Raw genomic sequence first — 15,081 nt, forward strand, 5'->3', positions numbered from 1 at the left:
CACCCTATATTCCGTCTGGGTAGCCTCCAACCTGGTGGCATGAACATTGACTTCTCCACCTTCTGCTAATGCCTCATCTCCCCCTCATACCCCATCCGTTATTTATATCCACACATTCTTTCTCTCACTCTCCTTTTTCTCCCTCTGTCCCTCTCACTATACCCCTTGCCTATCCTCTGGGTTCCCCCCCCGCCCACCTTTTCCTTCTCCCTGGGCCTCCCGTCCCATGACCCTCTCATATTCCCTTTGACAATCACCTGTCCAGCTCTTAGCTCCATCCCTCACCCTCCTGTCTTCTATCATTTCGGATCTCCCCTCCCCCTCCCACTTTCAAATCTCTTACTCACTCCCCCTTCAGTTAGTCCTGACGAAGGGTCTCGGCCTGAAACGTCGACTGTACCTCTTCCTAGAGATGCTGCCTGACCTGCTGCGTTCACCAGCAACTTTGATGTGTGTTGCCTGGGCTATATTATTATAAGTTTAAATATATATCTATATATATAAAACTATGTTTTCCTGCTATCAAAATTAAATCTGCTATATGTGTTGTGTGCTGTGTGTGAATATTGGTTCTGTGTTTTGCATCCGGCCCCAGAGGAACACTGTTTCGTTTGGCTGTATCAAGTGTATGGTAGAATGGAATTAAAGTCGAACCCGAAGCCTCTGCAACTTTTTCCGATCCCGGTCCGAAGCCTCTCCACACCAGATGATGATGCAATGAACTCGACTTTGTGATACAGGAATACGTCACGTCTTGGCTCCCTATGATGTTCATCAGATGACGTAAGACCACCAGTCGCGGTTACATCATCCGCTCCGCCGCCGATGATGTCACCTGACGTTCCTTCCAATCCCTCTTGACTGGGGACCGAGCCCTCCCACCCAGCGCGGTGATTGGTCGGCTTGGTGGCCTCCAGTGTCCAACGTAACCAGGGGCAACCTGGCCGACCATTGGTTGGCGGCGCCCGTCAGTCAGGTTGGGTCCTCCGGTCCAGCAGGTTCGGTTGCACTGGGAGGAGTGAGAGGCCTTGGCGTTGCGGCTGGGACCCGGGGGCTCGGTTTTACGGCCTCGCTGCACCCCTCCCCACCCACCTCTCCTTGGCCGGGCGCCGCCTCTCGGGGATGCGTGGCCACTTCTGGAGCGACTGCTGACGGGGGAAGGGAAGGTAAGGCTCGGCGCCCACCCGCCCGCCTCTGCGACGGACTTCCTACCCGCTGGGCCCCAAAAAAAGCCTCGGGCTCAGGTGGACGCGCTGCCCCTGGTGGGTATAGGCTCGGCCGTGCCGTAGCTTTTCCCTGTGCCCTTCTGGCACTGGAGGTGGAGGGGGTGGACTGAGTCCCTCTTCTTGGAACCGTCCCCCGGGGCTGCGCTCTTCTTGTGGCTGGACCCAGGGCAAGGATGGCGGAGCACCGGGCTCTTTTCCCCGGCCGCCACTTCTCTTATTGAGCTGGTTCCTTACGCCAGCTCTGTCCCCACTCCTCATTCCTTCACAGGAAGCAAACCAGTCAGCGGGTATTCAACCAAGGTTGGCTTCGCGTTCAAACTCCTGTTAAAGTCTAGTGTATGGGAGGACGGGACTTAGTTTTATTAAAGGGCTGATTTCCCCCCACACTATTGCTGTGCTTAGAGAGCAAATGGATTGTGTGGTAATTCCAAGCACCGTATTGTTATATAAATTGGGTCTCAACCTTCGGTGTGGGCTCGCATTCTTGCTTTCGTTCACTTTAGCTCTGTGCACCCTCCTGACGAGCCCGGTTTCAAACTTCGCCTACTCTCAAACTTCGCCTACTCTGCAGAACATCGTAGCTCTAGGTGCAACGCCTTGCTTGGTAGAAAAACAGGAAATTCTGAAAATTAGACTGCAGGTCTGACAGCATCGCAGAGAGGGAGATGGGCATCGATCAAAAATCTTCTTGTTCTTTCAGAGTGCCTGTAGGTTTTTGCTATCATACTGCATTTCTTGTGGGTGATAATCTGTTAGTTTACACCACTGTATAACACTGGGGTACAGTACCGGTGGGGACGGGTCTGTCACTGTATAACATCGGGGTTCAGTACCGGTGGGGACGGGTCTGTCACTGTATAACACCGGGGTACAGTACCAGTGGGGACAGGTCTGTTGATGTATAACACTGAACTACAGTACCGGTGGGGACGGGTCTGTCACTGTATAACACCGGGGTACAGTACCGGTGGGGATGGGTCTGTCACTGTATAACACCGGGGTTCAGTACCGGTGGGGACGGGTCTGTCACTGTATAACACCGGGGTACAGTACCAGTGGGGACAGGTCTGTTGCTGTATAACACTGAACTACAGTACCGGTGGGGACGGGTCTGTCACTGTATAACACGGGGGTACAGTACCGGTGGGGATGGGTCTGTCACTGTATAACACCGGGGTACAGTACCGGTGGGGACGGGTCTGTCACTGTATAACACTGGGGTACAGTACCAGTGGGGACGGGTCTGTCACTGTATAATACTGGGGTACAGTACCGGTGGGGACGGGTCTGTCACTGTATAACACTGGGGTACAGTACTGGTGGGGACGGGTCTGTCACTGTATAACACCGGGGTACAGTACCAGTGGGGACAGGTCTGTTGCTGTATAACACTGAACTACAATACCGGTGGGGACGGGTCTGTCACTGTATAACACCGGGGTACAGTACCGGTGGGGATGGGTCTGTCACTGTATAACACCGGGGTTCAGTACCGGTGGGGATGGGTCTGTCACTGTATAACACCGGGGTACAGTACCAGTGGGGACAGGTCTGTTGCTGTATAACACTGAACTACAGTACCGGTGGGGACGGGTCTGTCACTGTATAACACCGGGGTACAGTACCGGTGGGGACGGGTCTGTCACTGTATAACACTGGGGTACAGTACCGGTGGGGACGGGTCTGTCACTGTATAACACGGGGGTACAGTACCGGTGGGGACGGGTCTGTCACTGTATAACACCGGGGTACAGTACCGGTGGGGACGGGTCTGTCACTGTATAACACTGGGGTACAGTACCAGTGGGGACGGGTCTGTCACTGTATAATACTGGGGTACAGTACCGTTGGGGACGGGTCTGTCACTGTATAACACTGGGGTACAGTACTGGTGGGGACGGGTCTGTCACTGTATAACACTGGGGTACAGTACCGATGGGGACGGGTCTGTCACTATAACACTGAGATACAGTACTGGTGGGGACGGGTCTGTCACTGTATAACACCGAAGAAGAGTACTGGTGGGGACGGGTCTGTCACTGTATAACACCGAGGTACAGTACTGGTGGGGACGGGTCTGTCACTGTATAACACTGGGGTACAGTACCGGTGGTGATGGGTCTGTCACTGTATAACACTGAGCTACAGTACTGATGGGGACGGGTCTGTCACTATAACACTGAGATCCAGTACCCGTGGTGATGGGTCTGTCACTGTATAACACTGGGGTACAGTACTGGTGGGGACGGGTCTGTCACTGTATAACACTGGGGTACAGTACCCGTGGTGATGGGTCTGTCACTGTATAACACTGGGGTACAGTACCGGTGGGGATGGGTCTGTCACTGTATAACACTGGGGTACAGTACCGGTGGTGATGGGTCTGTCACTGTATAACACTGGGGTACAGTACCGGTGGGGATGGGTCTGTCACTGTATAACACTGGGGTACAGTACCGGTGGGGATGGGTCTGTCACTGTATAACACTGGGGTACAGTACCAGTGGGGATGGGTCTGTCACTGTATAACACTGGGGTACAGTACCGGTGGGGACGGGTCTGTCACTGTATAACGCGGGTACAGTACTGGTGGGGATGGGTCTGTCACTGTATAACACTGGGGTACAGTACCGGTGGTGATGGGTCTGTCACTGTATAACACTGGGGTACAGTACCGGTGGGGATTGGTCTGTCACTGTATAACACTGGGGTACAGTACCGGTGGGGATGGGTCTGTCACTGTATAACACTGGGGTACAGTACCGGTGGGGATGTGTCTGTCACTGTATAACACTGGGATACAGTACTGGTGGGGACGGGTCTGTCACTGTATAAGACTGGGGTACCGTACCGGTGGGAATGTGTCTGTCACTGTGTAACACTGGGGTACAGTACTGGTGGGGATGTGTCTGTCACTGTATAACACTGGGGTACAGTACTGGTGGGGATGTGTCTGTCACTGTGTAACACTGGGGTACAGTACTGGTGGGGATGTGTCTGTCACTGTATAACACTGGGGTACAGTACCGGTGGGGATGGGTCTGTCACTGTGTAACACTGGGGTACAGTACCGGTGGTGATGGGTCTGTCACTGTATAACACTGGGGTACAGTACTGGTGGGGATGGGTCTGTCACTGTATAACACTGGGGTACAGTACCGGTGGTGATGGGTCTGTCACTGTATAACACTGGGGTACAGTACTGGTGCGGATGGGTCTGTCACTGTATAACACTGGGGTACAGTACCGGCGGGGACGGGTCTGTCACTGTATAACACCGGGGTACAGTACCGGTGGGGATGGGTCTGTCACTGTATAACACTGGGGTACAGTACCGGTGGGGACGGGTCTGTCACTATAACACTGAGATACAGTACCCGTGGTGATGGGTCTGTCACTGTATAACACTGGGGTACAGTACCGGTGGGGACGGGTCTGTCACTATAACACTGGGGTACGGTACCGGTGGGGACGGGTCTGTCACTATAACACTGGGGTACAGTACCAGTGGGGATGTGTCTGTCACTGTATAACACTGGGGTACAGTACCGGTGGGGACGGGTCTGTCACTGTATAACACTGGGGTACAGTACCGGTGGGGGTGGGTCTGTCACTGTATAACACCGGGGTACAGTACTGGTGGTGATGGGTCTGTCACTGTATAACACTGGGGTACAGTACCGGTGGGGACGGGTCTGTCACTATAACACTGGGGTACGGTACCGGTGGGGACGGGTCTGTCACTATAACACTGGGGTATAGTACCAGTGGGGATGTGTCTGTCACTGTATAACACTGGGGTACAGTACCGGTGGGGACGGGTCTGTCACTGTATAACACTAGGGTACAGTACCGGTGGGGATGGGTCTGTCACTGTATAGCACCGGGGTACAGTACCGGTGGGGATGGGTCTGTCACTGTATAACACTGAGATACAGTACCGGTGGTGATGGGTCTGTCACTATAACTCCTGGGTACAGTACTGGTGGAAGGGGTTTATGGCTATAAGTGGTTGTCTGTATCTGTACTGCCGGTGACCCAGGCACAGTGTGAGGATCAGCCATGTTTCGTCACGTATGGTGACTGGAGTAACAGTGAGGCAGCGAAGATCTGATCTTTTCCGTCACCTGCCTGGAATCGTCCTGAACGTTGGCGGGTGCAGGGGGTGGATCGCGCCGGCCAGTCTCCTCTCGATGCCTGTGCCTGACTTTGATGCTGCAGTGTGTGTCGTATCCCATCCCCTGGCTGTGTGGTGAAAGGCGGCGCTGGCAGTTGTCAGCAAATGTATCCGAGCAGAGCCACTGTCTCTGACTCCCGCTCTCTGCAGACCGGTACCCCTGCGCCTGTCTCTGTGACCCATGTTGAGGTCACTCCGTCTGGTTGCAAGTTTATTATCAAAATTTAGTATCCTAATTGTTTGCCCCTCGGCCTGGTGTGGAAACAGCAATTGCCGGGAATGGAAAAGTGTGCAGGATGTAGTGGTTGCAGACCAGTCTATCACGGGCAAAGCCCTCCCCACATTGAACATATCACTAAGGAGTGCTGCCACAAGAAAGCAGCTTCAAGATCAAGGACCCCCACATTCCAGGCCGTGCTCACTTCTCACTGCTGCCGTTGGGCAGGAGGTACAGGAGAATTAGGCTGGACACCACCAGGTACAGGAACAGTTGCTACCCCAGAACCCTGTGGCTTCACTCACCTCAACACCAAACTGATTCTACAACTGATCGACTCACTTTCAAGTTTTTCATAAATTTTACTGTATTTCTTTATGTTTTTTATAAATACCTGCAAGTACATAAATCTCAGGGTAGTGTAATCATATACTTTGAATCTCGATCTTTCAGGCATTTACAGGAAAATGAAGAACTGCAACAGAATTTGTGGAAAAACTATACATAAAAAGACAGACTGACAAACAAGCAATGTGCAAAAGAAAACGAACTGTGCAAATAAAAACTATATCCCGAAAACGTGACTTGTAAAGAGTCCTTAAAAGTAAATCTGTAGGTCGTGGAATCAGTTCGGAGTTGTGGTGAGTGGAGTTGTCCACGCTGGTTCAGGAGCCTGATGGTTGTAGGGTGATAACTGTTCCTGAACCTGGTGCTGTGGTACCTCGGGCTTCTCTAAACTGCCTGCCCAGTGGTAGTAGTGAATGGCCTGGAGGGTGGGGGTCCCCGATGATGGATACTGCTCTCTTGTGGTAGTACTCTGTGTAAACGTGCTCATTGGGTATACAGTGCCAATAAAAAGTATTCACCCCCCCCCCACCCCCGGAAGTTTTATTGTTTTACAAATTGAATCACTGTGGATTTAATTTGGCTTTTTTTTTTGACGCTGATCAACAGAAAAGACTTTTGTGTCAAAGTGAAAACTGATCTCTACTGAGTGATCTAAATTAATTACAGATACTTGATGGCATAAGTATTCACCCCCTTCAGGTCTCCTTTGGCAGCAAACACAGCCTTGAGTCCATGTGGATCCATCTCTGTCAGCTTTGCACATCTGGACACTGCAGTTTTTCCCCATTCTTATTTACGAAACTGCTCAAGCTCTGTCAGATTACTTAGGGATCATGAGTGAACAGCCACAAATTCTCAATTGGAATGAGGTCTGGACTCTGACTTGGCCACTCCAGGATATTAACTTCAAACAACAGGAATTCTGCAGATGCTGGAAATTCAAGCAACACACATCAAAGTTGCTGGTGAACGCAGCAGGCCAGGAGGAAGAGGTGCAGTCGACGTTTCAGGCCGAGACCCTTTGTCAGGACTAACTGAAGGAAGAGTGAGTAAGGGATTTGACCCTTCGTCATGATACAAAAGAATTTTTTTCCTGTTGATCAGTGTCAAAAAAGCCAAATTAAATTCCACTGTGATTCAATGTTTTAAAGCAATAAAACATGAAAACTTTTAGGGTGGTGAATACTTGCTATAAATATTTAAAAGGAAGGTTGATCACCTGTTTTTGCTAATGATAGGTTCTTTGTTAGTAAGGGCATCAATAGTAATGTGGAAAAGGCAAGAGAATGGAGTTGAGAGGGATAATAAATCAGCCGTGATTGAATGGTAGAGCAGATCCCATAGGCTGAACGGCCTGATTATGTTGCGGAGAGCTTTTGCTGTAATGGACTAGGCCGTCTCCACCTCTGTAGACTTTTTCATTCCCGACCATTGGTGTTTCCATACCAGGCCTTGATGCAACCAGTCAGGATGCTCTCCACTGTGCACCTACAGAAACTTGTTAAAGTTTGTCTGTGAATCTGTTGATTGAGGTTGACTGCCTCTCCATCTTGAAGGCACTGAACAATGTCTGGAGAGTTTTTTTAAAATGGATTTTGCCACTGTGTGTAAACCTGTTGTCGGGTCTCTAACTCCATAGTGATGTTGCTTGACTGACAGCTGCCATGCTGTAAGTTGCCCCACAGTTCAGAAGAATGATGTAGGATCAGGGACGTCCCTTTAGAACAGTTGGGGAATTTCTGTAGCCAGGGGCTGGTGAATCTGTGGAATCCATTGCAATGGACGGCTGTGAAGGCCAGGTTCTTGGGCATATTTGAAGCAGAGGTTGACAGCTTCTTGATTAGTAAGCATGTCAAAGGTTAGGTGGAGAAGGCAGGAGAATGGGGTTGAGAGGGATAATTAATCAGCCATGATGGGAAGGCAGAGCAGACTCGATGGGCCAAAAGACCTAATTCTGCTCTTATGCCTTTCTGTGAGTCAGTTGAGAAGGTCATTAGATTTAAAGATACTCATAATTGGGCCCTTAGCTCTCCATCGTCCTGTGAAATTGATGGTTTGGCTGGAGTTCATCAATGTTTCTGTGACCCATTGCATCCATTGTACGGGAGATTGGCCTCTTCGTCTTCACCAGAGCCCCACTCGCCCGTCTTGCCCATTTCTACCTCTCACAATGGGGACGTAGAGTTGGGCTTTGAGAAGCTCACACGCATTGAAACATGCAGTGAACTGCGTCATTTTCTTCAACAGCCAGCATAGTCCGAGGATTGTGACAGGCAGCCTGCAAGTGCCACTGTGATTCCAGCACCAACATAGCACGTCCACGACTTCCTAACCTGTGCGTCTTTGGAAAATGGGAGGAAGCTAGAGCTCCTCATTGCCCCCGGTTCTCTTCAGTGTGGCGATGGGTCCACCTTTGCCTGGCTAAAACCACTTACAAAATTATCCTTGCAGGAAAAAAGTGCCACCCAACGTGTACCTTGATGGCTGACTTGTATGGAAAGGTGATAATTCCTCCTCCTAGTGTATGCAGTCAGCCAGAGGGAAGGAACTCTGAGGAAAAAGTTTAAATATTTGTCCTATTTCTGAGTTAAAATGGCTGGAAGTTGGTGTAAAGTTATTTTTACTTTCTGCCAGCCATGAATGAGTCACAGAGTTAATAAAGTGTCTCCTGACAGACAAGGGTATGGATACAGGCTTCAGAATAGGCCTCTGATCACAACTGGGAGTCCCAGCAGGATGTGGTTCATGAGGAGAGCAATTGCACAACCCTGGGGTATTTGTCACTGTATAACACTGGGGTACAGTACCGGTGGGGACAGGTCTGTCACTGTATAACACCAGGGTACAGTACCAGTGGGGGTGGGTCTGTCACTGTATAACACTGGGGTACAGTACCATTGGGGGTGGGTCTGTCATTTTATAACACCAGGGTACAGTACCAGTGGGGATGGGTCTGTCACTGTATAACACTGGGGTACAGTACGAGTGGGGGTGGGTCTGTCACTGTATAACACTGGGGTACGGTACCGGTGGGGACGGGTCTGTCACTATAACACTGAGATACAGTACCGGTGGGGACAGGTCTGTCACTGTATAACACAGGGGTACGGTACTGGTGGGGACGGGTCTGTCACTATAACACTGGGGTACAGTACTGGTGGGGACGGGTCTGTCACTGTATAACACAGGGGTACAGTACTGGTGTGGATGGGTCTGTCACTGTATAACACTGGGGTACGGTACCGGTGGGGATGTGTCTGTCACTGTATAACACTGGGGTACGGTACCGGTGGGGACGGGTCTGTCACTGTATAACACTGGGGTACGGTACCGGTGGGGATGTGTCTGTCACTGTATAACACTGGGGTATGGTACTGGTGGGGACGGGTCTGTCACTGTATAATACTGGGGTACAGTACTGGTGGGGACGGGTCTGTCACTGTATAACACTGGGGTACGGTACTGGTGGGGACGGGTCTGTCACTGTATAACACTGGGGTACGGTACTGGTGGGGACGGGTCTGTCACTGTATAACACGGGTACAGTACGAGTGGGGGTGGGTCTGTCACTGTATAACACTGGGGTACGGTACCGGTGGGGACGGGTCTGTCACTGTATAACACTAGGGTACGGTACCGGTGGGGACGGGTCTGTCACTATAACACTGAGATACAGTACCGGTGGGGACAGGTCTGTCACTGTATAACACTGATGTACAGTACCGGTGGGGACGGGTCTGTCACTGTATAACACAGGGGTACAGTACTGGTGTGCATGGGTCTGTCACTGTATAACACTGGGGTACGGTACTGGTGGGGACGGGTCTGTCACTGTATAACACTGGGGTACGGTACTGGTGGGGACGGGTCTGTCACTGTATAACACCGGGGTACGGTACCGGTGGGGATGTGTCTGTCACTGTGTAACACTGGGGTACGGTACCGGTGGGGACGGGTCTGTCACGGTATAACACCGGGGTACGGTACCGGTGGGGATGGGTCTGTCACTGTATAACACCGGGGTACGGTACCGGTGGGGATGGGTCTGTCACTGTACAACACCGGGGTACGGTACCGGTGGGGATGGGTCTGTCACTGTACAACACCGGGGTACGGTACCGGTGGGGATGGGTCTGTCACTGTATAACACCGGGGTACGGTACCGGTGGGGATGGGTCTGTCACTGTATAACACTGGGGTACGGTACCGGTGGGGATGGGTCTGTCACTGTATAACACCGGGGTATGGTACCGGTGGGGATGGGTCTGTCACTGTATAACACTAGGGTACGGTACCGGTGGGGATGTGTCTGTCACTGTATAACACCGGGGTACGGTACCGGTGGGGACGGGTCTGTCACTGTATAACACCGGGGTACGGTACCGATGGGGATGGGTCTGTCACTGTACAACACCGGGGTACGGTACCGGTGGGGATGTGTCTGTCACTGTATAACACCGGGGTACGGTACCGATGGGGATGGGTCTGTCACTGTACAACACCGGGGTACGGTACCGGTGGGGATGTGTCTGTCACTGTACAACACCGGGGTACGGTACCGGTGGGGATGGGTCTGTCATTGTTGAAGTCTGGGGTACAATACTGGTTCGGGCAGATCTGTTATTGATTATTATTTGCATTTGCATAATTTGTTTACAGTTGCTGTTCTATAGATTTGCTAAGTATGCCTGCAGAAAAAGAATCTCGGGGTCGTATGTGGTGAGATGTATGTATTCTGATAATAAGTTTTACTCTGGTCTTTGTATAATACTGGGTGCAGTAACGATACGGAAGGATCCGTCACTATATGACACTGGGCTACAGAACTGGTTCTGCAATCTTTTCCACGTTTGGGGTCTCTAATTCTTCAAGCTGCCCCTTAGGCCCGCCTGAAGCCCGAGCAATGGGTGCCAGTATGGGGCTGCTGCTGGGCAGAGAGGCCTGTCACCTCTCCCAGGAGCTCGGTGTCACTGACTCGTCTTGCTTTGAGAATGTTTGCTTAAGTCAAATTTGCTTTCAGGGAGTGGTGATGACACAAGTGGGAGCGTCTGGTGCTCCTTCTGCCCTACTCTAACCTCGCCTTTACCTGTCTGCTGTGCATAGAACACATTTTTAATGTTCCTACAACTAATACTGACAATTTAACAGCTTGATTTCCTCTCGTGCTGCTCCCCTGTTGATGTTTGAGGTCACCCCTCCCTGCCTATCTCAGGCTTCATCAGCTTTTGCTGGCTGTGGTATGTGTCGGCCGCCTGTGTCACGCCTCAGCCAGGCTGCCTCTGACTCACGGTCTCTGTAAATGCTCTCTGTGTTTAGATGCTGCTGGCAGGGGTGGTGTGTAGACTCCCACTGTCAGCTCTCAGCCAGTGGCCAGGTCAGAGTTGTGACCTAGTCCTCTTTGGAGGGAGGGGCAAAGGGTTTTTTCTTCCACCTGACCCATATGGTGGTGGCGGTGTTTGATGACATGGAGGTGGTTGGATGTCTCTGTGCACTGAACAGACCTACTGAAGTTCAGAGGCAGCTCAGTGGCAGATTAAAGCCACTGCCTCAGAATGCCAGGGACCCGGGTTTGATCCCAGCATTCGCCGTAGTCTGCGTGTTCTCGGTGGGTAATTGTTCCCTGGTGTGTGGGTGAGGGGTCGAACCTGGTGTGGGAGTCGATTTGAATGTACAGAGCCAGTGATCGGGGTGCAATTCCTGCTGCTGTCTGTAACAAGCTTGTATGTTCCCCCTGTGACCACGCGGGATTCCTCTGGGTGCTTCAGTTTCCACCCACTTTCCAAAGACGTGGGGGTTAGGGTTGGGAAGTTATGTGCATGTTCTGTTAGTAGTCAGAGTTGCGGGCTGCCTCCAAGCAGGTCCTTGGACTGTGTTGGTCACTGCATTTCACTGTTCTGATGTATGTGTGACAAATCTAACCTTTAATGTCAATGGGTAGCATGGACGCTGTGGGCTGAAGGGCCTGTTCTTTCCCCCCTCCCCCTACCACCCTGCCCCAGTCCTCTGCCAAAGCACATAAACAAGAGGCAGTGCTCTGTCAACCCCTCCTCTCTACATTCCTGCCAGCGTTCTTGACATTCCTGCAGTGATCCGAGCCATATTCCTGACGCTGGGCACTGAGAACTGTCCCCGGCGGTGCCTCTCCTGTCTGTCTCTGCTGAAGCCAGGCTGGTAACCGAGGATTTAACCATTAGCGCGAAACACAGTGAAATCGTTTCTTGTGTCTGCTTGGGGTGGGGTCTGGCAAGTGTCGCCGTGCTTCTGGCACCAGTACAGCATTGCCAGCACTCACTAACCCCGGAACGTGGGAGGAAACCCACACTGTTCATGGGGAGAACGTGCAAACTCCTTACAGTCAGGTACCTTGATCACCGGCGCTGTAAAGTGCTACATTAGCCGCTGTGCCACGGGTTCAGTCAGCCCTGGCTCTCCCGCCTCGCCCCGAGCGGTCAGTCCCCTCTCTGGTGATGCTGCCTGCATTAGAGAGCATGTCCTCTGAGGACAGGTTGAGCGAGCTAGGGATTTTCTCTTTGGGGTGAAGGACGATGAGAAAGGTGACTTGATAGAGGTGTACAAGATGATAAGGGGCATAACTTGAGTTGACAGCCAGGGACTTGTTCCCTGGACAGAAATGGCTCATACAAGGGGTCATAAGGTTCGGGTGATTGGCCTCCCTCACATCCCTCCTGCCATACGTTCCTCCAAAGATAGTTTGTTTTTACACAGAGAGTGGCAGGTATGTTGAACACTCTGCTAGGCGTCGCGGGAGATACAGATACTTTTAGGGACATTTAAGAGACAGATGATTGAAAAATAGAGGGTTTTGTGGGAGGCAAGGGTTAGATTGATCATAGACAATAGGTGCAGGAGTAGGCCATTCAGCCCTTCGAGCCAGCACCACCATTCACTGTGATCATGGCTGATCATCCACAATCAGTACCCCTTTCCTGCCTTCTCCCCATATCCCTTCCGTCCGCTATCTTTAACAGCTCTATCTAACTCTTTTTTGAAAGAATCCGGAGAATTGGCCTCCACTCCCTTCTGAGGCAGAGCATTCCACAGAACCACAACCCTCTGTGTGAAAAAGTTTTACCTCAACTCCGTTCTAAATTGTCTACCTCTTATTCTTAAACTGTGGCCTCTAGTTCTGGACTCCCCCAACATCGGGAACATGTTTCCTGCCTCTAGCGCGTCCAATCCCCTAATAATCTTAAATGTTTCCATTAGAGTAGATTAAAAGGCCAGCACCACATTGTGGGCTGAAGGGCCTGTTCTGCACTGTACTGTTGTGTTTTGTTTAGTTTCCTGAGAAGTGAGTGGGTCAGGAGAATGGGCTAGAAAGGAATAATCAGCCGCAGTGGAATGGTGGTGCAGTCTCGATGGGCCAAATGGCCTGATTCTTCTCCTGTGCCTTTCGGTCTATGGTCAGAAACAAGGCAAATATAAAGGTGCAGTCGAGGATGAAAGAGGTGGTGCGTAGTGCTCTTGCTGAGGTTGGGTTAGGGCTGGGCGCAATGGTGGGCAAAGAGGCAGGCATGGATGTGATGGGCTGAAGGGCTTCTGTGTGCTGAACAACGGCTCTACAGCAGTTGAGGGAGGGGTGAGTGGGCACAGGAAGGTGGCCGCTTCCTGTTGGGGAGCAGGTGGGAGGGGTGTCACTGTCACCTCTGAGCTGTCGGGCTGGTGAGGAGCAGCGGTGTGTGGCGTCAGTTTAAAATCTGTTTGTGCGGTGTTTGTTCACAGGTGGGTGGCGCGGTCCCACTGCAGTCTGAGCACTGACCGTGACAGCCGTGACCGGCAGAGAGTGAGATCGGGAGCGGGTGGGGTGTTGCCAATCTGTGTCCGGTCTGCAGTGATCCCACAGGTCTGGTAAAGTGTCTGTGCTTTTCCACTTACCTTCTCCCCTCTCCCGTGGTATTTGTCCCCCGCCTGGGAATGTTCCCCCACAACCCTCAGTGATTCCCTCCCCCACCCATCCATCCCAGTGTCCCCCCAGTCACCTGGTGAAGCTTCGAAGTCCCTGTAAATTGTGTGAGCGTAGTCGTGGATGGGTGGCCGCTCGGTTTCTCTGACTCTCTCTTCTCCTTCCAGACGGGCTGCCATCAACTTGGAGGAGGGTTCTGTGATGACGCCCTAGAGTGCCGAGGAGACCCCTCGGTGGCCGGCTGGCTGGACCTCACCATATCATGGTACGTGAGGCCACATCCTATTCCTCTCTGCTCCCGTCCGTTGGACACTTGGATGAGGCTGGGGTCTGTCCCTGGTATGGTATCGAAAGAGCCCGAACCCTTCAGATATTTTCCCATGTCCTTGTGCACAGGCCTATGATGGTTGTCTAGCTAATTAAACCCTTTACTAATCTAATCCCTTCTACCTGCAGAGTATCCACACCTTCGCCATCTCTGCATGTTCATGAGCTGTATACTTGTTTTCCTTACTTATTTGGGCTCTTTGCTCCAGCGGAGCGTAGGCCATCGGTGACCTCCCGTCTCCATCGTCCTCTGGAGTCGATGGTGTGGTTGGATCTGCAGCCCGTTGCATCCGCTGTGCAGGGGATTCCCTATATAGCTTCATCAGAGCCCCGTTGGCCGGCCTTACCCAGCTCCACCTCTCGTGACAAGAACGTATGGTCGGACTTTGAGAGGCATACCTGGTTAAACACCTGAGTGATATCTCCCTTCACCTCCAACCTGGCAGCACATTCCACACACCCACCACTCTCTGTAAAAACATCTCCCCTCTCGCCTTCAATGCATACCCTCTAGTATCAGACTGTGGGGAAAAGAGACTGGCTGTCTACCGTATCTCTGCATCTCATATCCTGAAACAAAAACTCTGTCAGGGGTCCTTCAGCCTCTGCTGGCCCAAGCCAGGTTTGTCCAGCCTGGTTCAAACTGACAGGAAGGTGACAGCAGCTCCAATAACCACACATTACAACAGTGGTGTGCAGAAGAGCATCTTTAAATCGAACCTTGAAGTGGACAGGCCATGGCAGCAGGCCATACCGGGTTCCACTCCTGAAGCTAGTTTGTCAGATACGCTCCTGTATCTAATAAAGTGGTCACTGAGTGTGTGTGAGCTCAGTGCTCTGCCTGATAAAGGCAAGCATGCCT

At 51.8% G+C, this 15,081-nt stretch overlaps 1 protein-coding gene across 7 annotated transcripts in view; it reads left to right on the plus strand.

The window, feature by feature from the left end:
- The first annotated feature begins 990 nt into the window (after window positions 1-990).
- The window catches only part of otud7b (OTU deubiquitinase 7B), a 32,131-nt gene continuing 18,040 nt past the window's right edge, over window positions 991-15,081 (plus strand). For 2 of the 7 annotated variants that reach the window (XM_063041794.1, XM_063041801.1), the window contains exons 1-2: window positions 991-1,166; window positions 14,060-14,157. The gene's annotated coding sequence lies outside the window, so the exon portion shown is untranslated. Of the gene's footprint in view, window positions 1,167-1,729; window positions 1,934-10,627; window positions 10,695-13,711; window positions 13,838-14,059; window positions 14,158-15,081 lie in introns of all 7 variants that reach the window. The other 5 variants (XM_063041798.1, XM_063041799.1, XM_063041795.1 and 2 more) reach the window with 5 other exon arrangements.

This window comes from Mobula hypostoma, chromosome 2 (assembly GCF_963921235.1).
Source record: "Mobula hypostoma chromosome 2, sMobHyp1.1, whole genome shotgun sequence".
NCBI classification, from domain to species: Eukaryota; Metazoa; Chordata; class Chondrichthyes; order Myliobatiformes; family Myliobatidae; genus Mobula; species Mobula hypostoma.